This window comes from Littorina saxatilis, linkage group LG16, assembly GCF_037325665.1.
Source record: "Littorina saxatilis isolate snail1 linkage group LG16, US_GU_Lsax_2.0, whole genome shotgun sequence".
NCBI classification, from domain to species: Eukaryota; Metazoa; Mollusca; class Gastropoda; order Littorinimorpha; family Littorinidae; genus Littorina; species Littorina saxatilis.
The window spans coordinates 21,323,453-21,335,444 of NC_090260.1; the positions used below are offsets into that span (position 1 = coordinate 21,323,453).

Consider the following 11,992-nt stretch of genomic DNA (forward strand, 5'->3'; position numbering starts at 1 on the left):
TGACACTGTGTGTGACCTGAAACACCACGTACATCTGACACTGTGACATGGCTTAGTGACACTGTGTGTGACCTGAAACATCACGTACATCTGATACTGTGACATGGCTTAGTGACATTGTGTGTGACCTGAAACATCACGTACATCTGATACTGTGACATGGCTTAGTGACATTGTGTGTGACCTGAAACATCACGTACATCTGATACTGTGACATGGCTTAGTGACATTGTGTGTGACCTGAAACATCACGTACATCTGATACTGTGACATGGCTTAGTGACAGTGTGTGTGACCTGAAACATCACGTACATCTGATACTGTGACATGGCTTAGTGACAGTGTGTGTGACCTGAAACATCACGTACATCTGATACTGTGACATGGCTTAGTGACATTGTGTGTGACCTGAAACATCACGTACATCTGATACTGTGACATGGCATAGTGACAGTGTGTGTGACCTGAAACACCACGTACATCTGATACTGTGACATGGCTTAGTGACACTGTGTGTGACCTGAAACATCACGTACATCTGATACTGTGACATGGCTTAGTGACACTGTGTGTGACCTGAAACACCACGTACATCTGACACTGTGACATGGCTTAGTGACACTGTGTGTGACCTGAAACATCACGTACATCTGATACTGTGACATGGCTTAGTGACATTGTGTGTGACCTGAAACATCACGTGCATCTGATACTGTGACATGGCTTAGTGACATTGTGTGTGACCTGAAACATCACGTGCATCTGATACTGTGACATGGCTTAGTGACAGTGTGTGTGACCTGAAACATCACGTGCATCTGATACTGTGACATGGCTTAGTGACACTGTGTGTGACCTGAAACACCACGTACATCTGACACTGTGACATGGCTTAGTGACACTGTGTGTGACCTGAAACATCACGTACATCTGATACTGTGACATGGCTTAGTGACATTGTGTGTGACCTGAAACACCACGTACATCTGATACTGTGACATGGCTTAGTGACATTGTGTGTGACCTGAAACATCACGTACATCTGATACTGTAACATGGCTTAGTGACATTGTGTGTGACCTGAAACATCACGTACATCTGATACTGTGACATGGCTTAGTGACATTGTGTGTGACCTGAAACATCACGTACATCTGATACTGTGACATGGCTTAGTGACACTGTGTGTGACCTGAAACATCACGTACATCTGATACTGTGACATGGCTTAGTGACATTGTGTGTGACCTGAAACACCACGTACATCTGACACTGTGACATGGCTTAGTGACACTGTGTGTGACCTGAAACATCACGTACATCTGATACTGTGACATGGCTTAGTGACATTGTGTGTGACCTGAAACATCACGTGCATCTGATACTGTGACATGGCTTAGTGACAGTGTGTGTGACCTGAAACATCACGTGCATCTGATACTGTGACATGGCATAGTGACAGTGTGTGTGACCTGAAACATCACGTACATCTGATACTGTGACATGGCTTAATGACATTGTGTGTGACCTGAAACATCACGTGCATCTGATACTGTGACATGGCTTAGTGACAGTGTGTGTGACCTGAAACATCACGTACATCTGATACTGTGCCGCTTAGTGACAGTGTGTGTGACCTGAAACATCACGTACATCTGATACTGTGACATGGCTTAGTGACAGTGTGTGTGACCTGAAACATCACGTACATCTGATACTGTGACATGGCTTAGTGACAGTGTGTGTGACCTGAAACATCACGTACATCTGATACTGTGACATGGCTTAGTGACAGTGTGTGTGACCTGAAACATCACGTACATCTGATACTGTGACCTCTCTCTCTCTCTCTCTCTCTCTCTCTCTCTCTCTCTCTCTCTCTCTCTCTCTCTCTCTCTCTCTCTTTCTCTTTATTATGTCCTCAAAATATAAAGTTCTCGTCATCTTTGCAGTACGTCTAATGCGCCTGAGAACAAGAAAGGTATGGCTTAATTGCATGGGATGATAACAGACCCGTACATTTTGTGCCTGCCAGATATCATTTTGATGGAGACAAATTTTCATTGTGAATTCGAGGTATGCAGTGCATTTCTTGCAACATTGTGATTGAAACTGATGCTTAGTATCAAGTCGTGAATGTATCTTCATTCAACTAACAGAACACATTGGTCGGAATCTCTGGGTTTTCCTTGTGTGATTGAAAACTGCGTATTGCTTCCTAGCATATGAAGAAGTGTACAGAAAACTGGTGGCGTTTCTTGATAAGGTCTACCAAGCAATGTCGTACAACTTTCTTTGGCGAGACCCTCGTTGACAACAGTCTGCTCTACAGCCCCAGGTAACAGTTTGGAAGGAGATATATTCTATTCAGCTTAAACAGAGCGTGACTCGCATATTACTGCAGATAAAAAGATAGGAGCTTGAATTACATCCCATGACTGCATGTCAGACTGAAGACGGCTTCAAGTTACTGATTTGAAAGAAACGTGCAGGGTGTGTTGTAAGCTGACAGGGCCTGGTAACGCCTCGCTGATTCTGAAAAGAACGTGTGCCTTTGAACAGGCTTACTTCAACAACAGATCAGTTATACCCCTGTGCCTCTAAACAACCTTTTCTGAGCTCTTGCAAGAAACGAGGGTACTACCGACGCGGTAAAAATATGGCCATGCACCGTTTATTACGAGACTAACATTTCACTACTTGCAAAAGTTTGATATTGATGTCTCCCTGCAGTAGTAAGTTCTCTTCTGAAAACAAAGCGTATGTTACATGCCTGCAAATTAGGGTTGAAACTCGTTCGAATATGATGCCGTGCGAACCGCCAATAAAGTACACAACCAGAGAATTTGAGAAATTAATACATACATATGTTAGATGTTTATGTTTCATGAATTCCCTGCAAATCCGAATAATCCTTAACAAAACACTGTAGGCAAACCTATTACAGCACTATTTTGGAAATATAAATTCAATTTCGAGCTTGTACAAAAACATTGTTACCAATTTAATGAAAGAAACAAGATTAAGACTGTTGCGTTGTGGTATCCTTCGTACAAAATTCCATAAATATTCTGTTGTTAGAACGGGTAAATCCCATAGTGCAGATTTTACATAGCAAGTATTGTGTTAGAGAAATAGATTTATTGACCTTTTGTTCTATTCCTGTAACAAACAAACAAATCGGTAAAACGCTGAACAGACTAATTTTTTTCTTAAAAAAGCACCAACAAATCTATTTTGTATAATTCTTCATTGGTATTGTACATTGTTCTGAATATTTACACTCAGATAGCGATTACTCTTCTTGTGCTTGCAAAATATGTGTCGGTCTGTATCGATATGGAACTCCAGGGAGGGGGGGGGAGAGAGAAAGAGAGAGAGAGAGAGAGAGAGAGAGAGAGAGAGAGAGAGAGAGAGAGAGAGAGAGAGAGAGAGAGAGAGAGAGAGAGAGAGAGAGAGAGAGAGAGAGAGAGAGCGACGAAACAAAAAAGAAGAACAAAGAAGAAGACAGAAGAATCCGAAGAACAAAATTCAGAAAAAACAGACAAGTCGAAGAGAAAGAAAGTGGATGCAGAGAAAGACAGACTAGGGAGTGAGTGAGAGAGAGAGAGAGAGTGAGAGAGAGAGAGAGAGAGATGTTGTGTGGACAAGTGTAAGAAAGAGAGAGAGAGAGAGAGAGAGAGAGAGAGAGATGGTGCGTGGACAAGTGGAGTAAGAGAGAGAAAGAGAGAGAGAGAGAGAGAGAGAGAGGGAAAATGTAAAAAAAAAATATATATATGTATATAAAAAAAATTGTCCATGATCTGTTTACTGTCCATTGAGTGTGAAGCTGAGAGAAAGAGTGAGACGGAAGGAAAACAATAATAACTTAATAAGAATTAAAAAAAAACTTCCGATAACGCACGCACATGTGTGATTAACAATGTCTGATCTCCTAAAAGGAAAAAGAGAAAAAAAGAAAGAAAAAAAAAAGAAAAAAAGATTGAGACTGTTGCGTTGTGGTATCCTTCGTACTAAATTCCATAAATATTCTGTTGTTAGAACGGGTAAATCCCATAGTGCAGATTTTACATAGCAAGTATTGTGTTAGAGAAATAGATTTATTGACCTTTTGTTCTATTCCTGTAACAAACAAACAATTAAATCGGTAAAACGCTGAACAGAAATTCTTTCTTAAAAAAGCACAAAAAATCTTTTTTGTATAATTCTTCATTGCTATTGTACATTGTTCTGAATATTTACACTCAGATAGCGATTACTCTTCTTGTGCTTGCAAAATATGTGTCGGTCTGTATCGATATGGACCTCCATTAGAAACTAGACACATTGTTGGTAAAGAATAAAGGTTTAGGAACATAGAATCAAAGAAAAGAACAAGTTACAGATCGAAAAAGATTGGACCTGCTGTTGAAAAAACCCCATCCCAAAACAAGCAAACAAAATCGCGACGACACTTCTCTTAATTCTCGTCCAAAAGTATACTTATCCCAACGACATAAAATTACAAAGATTAACATTCATTTTCACTTACACATTCATGCATTTTAAAAAATATGATGAAATTTGGTTTTCCTCAGATAAGAGAAAAATATTTCTTATATCCGGCGTCTCCCGATAAGAAAATCCTCGGATATAAGAAAGCAACAATAATTTCCCCTGGACTTTCTTATAAGCGGGTTCCACTGTAATTCAATTGCCCAACCCTCGATCGTTTATATGGTTCTTGGCATGTCATCATATTCAAAATTCTTCATCAATAAGTCAGTCCGCTAGGTTTTTCTAATGTCTTCAAACTTGTTTTAACACGCTCTGAAATCACACACAAAGTATGAGCAAATTATTATTGATTTTGGGGGCCAATCGGTGTCGTATGTGTTTAAACAAACCAAGATGACACACCTCTACTTTCAGTGTCACCTGCGATTCTTTCTGTCATTCACCTTGCCAACTGCAGCATGTAGTCTAATGCCTTTGGGGAAAATCTCCAAACCCTCACTAATATATCTACTGATTATCTCGCACGCTTTCCTTATAGAGATGCAAAATCATGTGAAGTTTTATTTTCAATAAAATCGTTGTTTTTTGGCACTGTTCCACACAACTTTCTAAACAGATGCTTGTTAAGCAGGCAAGAACGGGTTCGCTTTTCGGCCTAGCACAAATTCCACGGGCAGGTTTACTATAATTCGATTATATCGCCGATTGTTGGATTATGAATGCTATAGCTATGGCCGGATGCAGAGACTTAAGAACAATCCACAACACTGTTACCGCTAGGTGAAATATAAGTGAACTTGCAAACATTATTAGCATCGCAAACGCCATTCATAACCGTGAGGCCAAAACATACACATAAATCAATGAGCTTTGTACCAAACCAACTTCGTGGATTGTCCAAAGTCAGTCTACCATGTCAAATCGTGTCATGCTCATGAACTTGCGAGTTTTGATCAACAAGGTCATACACGTGGTGCGTGCACGGTGTCTACCTCATAACATGATGTTCTAGAATCAAAATAATCGAACAATAGAGTATGACACTCATTTGTCATTTCTAAAGCATCATTTGGACATAGTTCCACTTCATTTAAGGGCAGAAGGTACCTTCAGATACACCTTTTTTCTCTTCTAAGTCATTTGACCACAACATTCATAAAACAAAACTGTTTGTGTTCAAATTTGGTGTGCTTTTGGTTCAATGTTACAATTGCTGGAGATGGGAACACGCATGAAAAAATTATCGATCACCGTCAGTGGTACAGAATACACTACCCGTGGAGACTAACAGTCCTGGGCCTGTGCTCGGTGAGTTGCGCTTTTGTGACCCGCAGCGAAGGAAGCACAGGCCAAGGTCAGTTTATCTCCACAGCTACTGTACGCATTACCAAGGACGGTGATCGATACATTTTCTTGCGCGTTCCCATCTCCAGCAAATGTAAACCAGCACTCGGATCTGCCTCAAACTTTGGCACCTATTGCCTCATCCATTTTTTGCTTAGCATGCAAAGTCACGATTTTTTAACCTAAAACCCTGAATTAATATGAATATTTGTTTAGTTCTTTCGGAAAATGTACGTAATACAACACGCTTATTATACACATTCGCAAAACTAAACACCGATTTAGGTCAGCCTATTGGTCATAACTTCTGAACTTTCCAAAGAAAATCATTGAGAACTTGAGCAGATATGGCTCTTTGGGTGGAGGAACCCCTCAAAAATGGCCGCAAAACGTGCCTTTTTGGGCCTCTGAAACGGTTGACACCTACCGCCTTTGACAAAAGGCTACATAAAGACTAGAGAAGTCAGGTGCATTACAACAAAATGTTCTGAACAGAAAATTAAATGGCCTTTCCAATGGTTGTCATAAGTGTTTGATTTGTGCATATTCTGATTTTTGGCAGATTTTAAAATACGGGGCTATGGTTTTTATCAGGTCGATTTTAGGGGTGACCTTGTTTGACAGGCTGTCACTGGATGCCTATACAAGGTACCATCAATCGGACAAATGATATGTACAGCTGATATAATTACCTTTTCAAGGATATAAAGTTTAACTAAAATTAATTGCGTTTTAATGCCTTTTTTAGCGTGCGAAAATTGTTGCAATTATTTTTTGGCTAAGTTTATGTAAAATAATAGTATATGATCCAAAACAAAATGTGCACTTAAATTGACTAAGTAGAAATTATTAAATGAAAAATAAAATTCATTATGGATGACAAGATAATTTCAAAACTATTCATTAGAATCATTTAGAATTTTGCAGAAATGTATAAGACATACTAATACATGTTTTGTTCGAAAGGATTAGCTCTAGGAAGGACAGTTAAAGCTTATGTCAATTGAATACAAAGAAAACAAAAAGTCGACTCACACACACGAGAAAGAGAGAGAGAAAGAGAGAGAGAGAGAGAGAGAGAGAGAGAGAGAGAGAGAGAGAGAGAGAGAGAGAGAGAGAGAGAGAGAAAGAAAGAAAGAATGGAAGAGAGAGAGAGAGAGAGAGAGAGAGAGAGAGAGAGAAAGAGAGAGAGAGAGAGAACGAGAGAGAGAGAAAGAGAGTGAGAGGGAGAGATGGAGGAGAGGGGTGAAGAAAACGCCCTTGATGACTATTACACACAACAACTAATAATCGGAGTTGCAGTTAAATGGAACCTCAATTGATCAACTTAATCACAGGAAGTGTGATTGATTCATCCTTCAGTCAGTCATGTCAGAGAGGGGGTAATTGTAACACTACAGTAATGTCAGAGAGGGAGTAATTGTAACACTACAGTCATGTCAGAGAGGGGGTAATTGTAACACTACAGTCATGTCAGAGAGGGGGTAATTGTAACACTACAGTCATGTCAGAGAGGGGGTAATTGTAACACTACAGTCATGTCAGAGAGGGGGTAATTGTAACACTACAGTCATGTCAGCGAGGGGGTAATTGTAACACTACAGTCATGTCAGAGAGGGGGTAATTGTAACACAACAGTCATGTCAGAGAGGGGGTAATTGTAACACTACAGTCATGTCAGAGAGGGGGTAATTGTAACACTACAGTCATGTCAGAGAGGGGGTAATTGTAACACAACAGTCATGTCAGAGAGGGGGTAATTGTAACACTAGTCATGTCAGAGAGGGAGTAATTGTAACACTACAGTCATGTCAGAGAGGGGGTGATTGTAACACTACAGTCATGTCAGAGAGGGGGTAATTGTAACACTACAGTCATGTCAGAGAGGGGGTAATTGTAAAACTACAGTCATGTCAGCGAGGGGGTAATTGTAACACTACAGTCATGTCAGAGAGGGGGTAATTGTAACACTACAGTCATGTCAGAGAGGGGGTAATTGTAACACTACAGTAATGGCAGAGAAGGGGTAATTATAACACCACAGTCATGTCAGAAAGGGGGTAATTGTAACACTACAGTCATGTCAGAGAGGGGGTAATTGTAACACTACAGTTATGTCAGAGAGGGGGTAATTGTAACACCACAGTCATGTCAGAGAGGGGGTAATTGTAACACTACAGTCATGTCAGAGAGGGGGTAATTGTAACACTACAGTCATGTCAGAGAGGGGGTAATTGTAACACTACAGTCATGTCAGAGAGGGGGTAACTGTAACACTACAGTCCAACCTGTCCAGAACGACCACCCGACGTAGGTTTGTCTGTTTTCATTACTTTATTGTCCCATCGCTGGGAAATTCGGGTCGCTTCCTCCCAGTGGAAAGCTAGCAGCAACGCAGTCGCGCTACCCAGGTGTCTGCGTGTTTAGGTGTATTCAGCCACCTGCACTAATGGCAGAATGACCATTGTTTTGTACGTGCCATTATGGTGACACGGGGGGCCGGGGGTGGGACATGGCTTCCGTCTCTAGGTCTGCACATAAAGTTGACCCGTGTCCGTCCCGGCGCGGCCCGAATTCGAACCTGCGACCTTCCGATCACAAGTCCAGTGCTCTACCAACTGAGTCATCGGGCTTTTGTTGTTTGTTTGTTTATTGTTGCTAATTATCCGGAGAACCCATCAGCAACAATAACATAAAAACACACATGCGGTTGTAAAACTAATGTCAGCAACTCATTGACGTAAAACAAACGAATACCGAAATACAAACTTACCTTTGAATAAGCGATCGAATGTAATAGTTGGATAGTAGGTTGGTAGCTGATGTTTCTTGCCTCGATAACACAGAGCGTCAGACGAGACCGAGTCAGCACGGGTAAAGGCTGGCTTGGCAATTTCACTGCTACTCAAGAATGCAGAACAACACCAAGTCTTATCATGCAGAACAACACCAAGTCTTATCATGCAGAACAACACCAAGTCTTATTATGCAGAACAACACCAAATCGTATCGAGAAGAACACCAAGTCTTATTATGCAGAACAACACCAAGTCGTATCGAGAAGAACACCAAGTCTTATTATGCAGAACAACACCAAGTCGTATCGAGAAGAACACCAAGTCTTATTATGCAGAAGAACACTAAGTCGTATCGAGAAGAACACCAAGTCTTATTATGCAGAAGAACACCAAATCGTATCGAGAAGAACACAAAGTGGTATTATGCAGAAGAACACCAAGTCGTATCATGCAGAACAACACCAAGTCATATCAAGAAGAACACAAAGTCTTATTATGCAGAACAACACCAAGTCATATCAAGAAGAACACCAAGTCTTATTATGCAGAACAACACCAAGTCGTATCACAGTCAAGAAGAACACCAAGTCTTATCATGCAGAACAACACCAAGTCTTATCATGCAGAACAACACCAAGTCTAAATGTAGGAGAACATCAAGTCATATCAGGCAGAAGAACACCAAGTCTTATCATGCAGAACAACACCAAGTCTAAATGTAGGAGAACATCAAGTCATATCAGGCAGAAGAACACCAAGTCAAATCATGCAGAACAACACCAAGTCAAATCATGCAGAACAACACCAAGTATTTGGTAGTAGTGACGCCGCCTAAGAAGACTCAAACTGTAAACTGATATTAACAGCTCACTGCAATAAATAGACACTCTGACCACGCCCCTCCTGTCAGTCATGTTGTCTTGATCGCTCTCAACTCCGGGACGGGGAAGGTTTGAGTCATACTTTGGGTGTAGGTTTTATTTTGTGGTTATTGTTAAGAGGGAGGTGTGCGAGAGAGAGAGAGAGAGAGAGAGAGAGAGAGAGGAGGTATTGAGGGAGGGAGAGAGAGAGAGAGAGAGAGAGAGAGAGAGAGAGAGAGAGAGAGAGAAGAGGGATGTTCAGTTTACGATTTTTTTTAAAAATTTTCTTTTAAGGTAAATCCCCAATGGAGAAATTAATGCATCTGGGCTCATATAATCCACACATACACACACGCGCACAAACACACACACACACACACACACACACACACACAAAAGTGAGCATTTGGTCAGTCGACCTAAAGTACAATTCTTGCTGAAAATCGAGTCATCGTCTATTATTTCAATTATGCTTAAGTGACAATTCGAATATACTTACAAGAAATTCCCCTGAGGTAGGAAAAACACCCCCGTCCTTACCATTCTCACTGCCACCAACTGAGAAGGTTATTTCCCTTTGAACATTAATATGTCCCTCTATAAGTGCTTGTAGAATCTTAATCCACCAATAACTCCCTAACCGTGTGTTTGACTGGTCCTTTTTTTGTAAGGACCGTCTCAGGAATGTATAGAACCTGTTCACCAAGTTTGGTGACGATCGGTCCGTTCATTCTTGAGATCTATATGCGAACACAAACACACAAACAAACAAACACATCGACCGAATCCTATACACACCCCTATACCGGGGGTGTAATTAAGAGGGTAAAATGCAAATCAGGACAAGGTGTGAATCACTATTTGAATAGTTTCGCGTGAGACCGTCTTCAAAGTTTCCCAGGCATTCATATGCACGCGTGCTGGTTGGCACTCAAAGACCATTCTGCTGTGTTCAACAGAGTGTTTAGGAAGACACACTGAGGCTTTGATATCTCACACCAATGGTTTCTTTGCAACCTTTGGTGGAATAACTTTATTCGAAAATGTGTACCGAGTGGTTACGTCCCTTGAGTAAGAAGGGAAACATTTTAGGATGAATCAAATTTCTAAGTTAAATAAAAAAAATTGGTTGGACAAATTTGGCCCCATGAATGTAAGGTACACAAGGTCGCTCATCAGTACTATCGAAGGGTGGTTTTTTGTTCAGTGTAGTACTAGATCAACGAGGCCGAGAATCGAAATATCAACACGGCGAAAGATGAAAACGTCACACCGGACCACCATCAGCCCGCAAGCCAACACTACAGTTCACTACAAGTGAAACGTGATGAAATAAGAAGACATAGTATTTTTGTTCGAACATAGTCAAACATTCCAAACAATACTGTTCGACTTTTGAAATCCATTCTGTAACAAGTTTTAAACCCATTGTCACACACACACACACACACACACACACACACACACACACACATACACACACACACACACACACACACACACACACACACACACACACACACACACGCACACGCACACACGCGCAGACACAGATAATAAAATAGTGATCTCTTGATTTTGAATCAGGTATGAAATTTTATCACTTCTCTCTAACATACACACACACACACAAACACACACACACACACGCACACACGCGCAGACACAGATAATAAAATAGTGATCTCTTGACTTTGAATCAGGTATGACATTTTATCACTTCTCTCTAACACACACACACACACACACACACACACTTACACACACACACACACACACACACACACACACGCACACACGCGCAGACACAGATAATAAAATAGTGAACTCTTGATTTTGATTCAGGTATGAAATCCTTCGATGTGGGCACATGGGAGCAGTCAGAAGAGTAAGAATTCTGTTTTGTTCTCACTATCATTTGCTTATGAAGATCATGATGTTGTTCTATTGCTTAGTCAGTCCTAGAAATAATGTCCTAGACCTGTCTTACCTTGCTGTTATTAGTATTTTTGCCCTCTTTCATTACGATGCTATGGTATTTCTGTGGGTCTCCACATGTATTTGTTTATAAGGCGGAAGTGACCTCCCCTTGTACACAATAGGCCCTCAGAGGAAGCCTACGGACAGACTAGAATAGAACATGCACATAACACAGAAGGTCTGCACAGCACACTCACACACAGCAATACAGCACACCGTCTTGTACCTCCTTCTGCCCTGCCGAAGTCGGGGTATCCTTTTTAATCCACCGAACAATTAATATCCACAGCCATGTGTGTCTCCTGCCTCCGAACACACACGCTACAGAGCTCGACTCGATGTGCGCAGTTTCGTATACAAATTATTTTTTAAATTTCCCCACTGTGTTTTATAAAATAATCATATTATGAAAGCACATACATTCTTATCTTAGTTGTTATGTATTCATTGTTAGCAAACATCGGCATTATTCATGTTTTACTTTAAACGCAATCATTGTTATTTATAGATCAC

General features: G+C 40.8%; 1 protein-coding gene across 2 annotated transcripts in view; it reads right to left on the reverse strand.

Annotated features, from left to right (window-relative positions):
* The window catches only part of LOC138951483 (uncharacterized), a 30,731-nt gene extending 21,330 nt beyond the window's left edge, over window positions 1-9,401 (reverse strand). For both annotated transcript variants that reach the window (XM_070323086.1, XM_070323085.1), the window contains exon 1: window positions 8,615-9,401. The gene's annotated coding sequence lies outside the window, so the exon portion shown is untranslated. The remainder of the gene's footprint in view (window positions 1-8,614) is intronic.
* Between the last annotated feature and the right edge of the window lie 2,591 nt (window positions 9,402-11,992).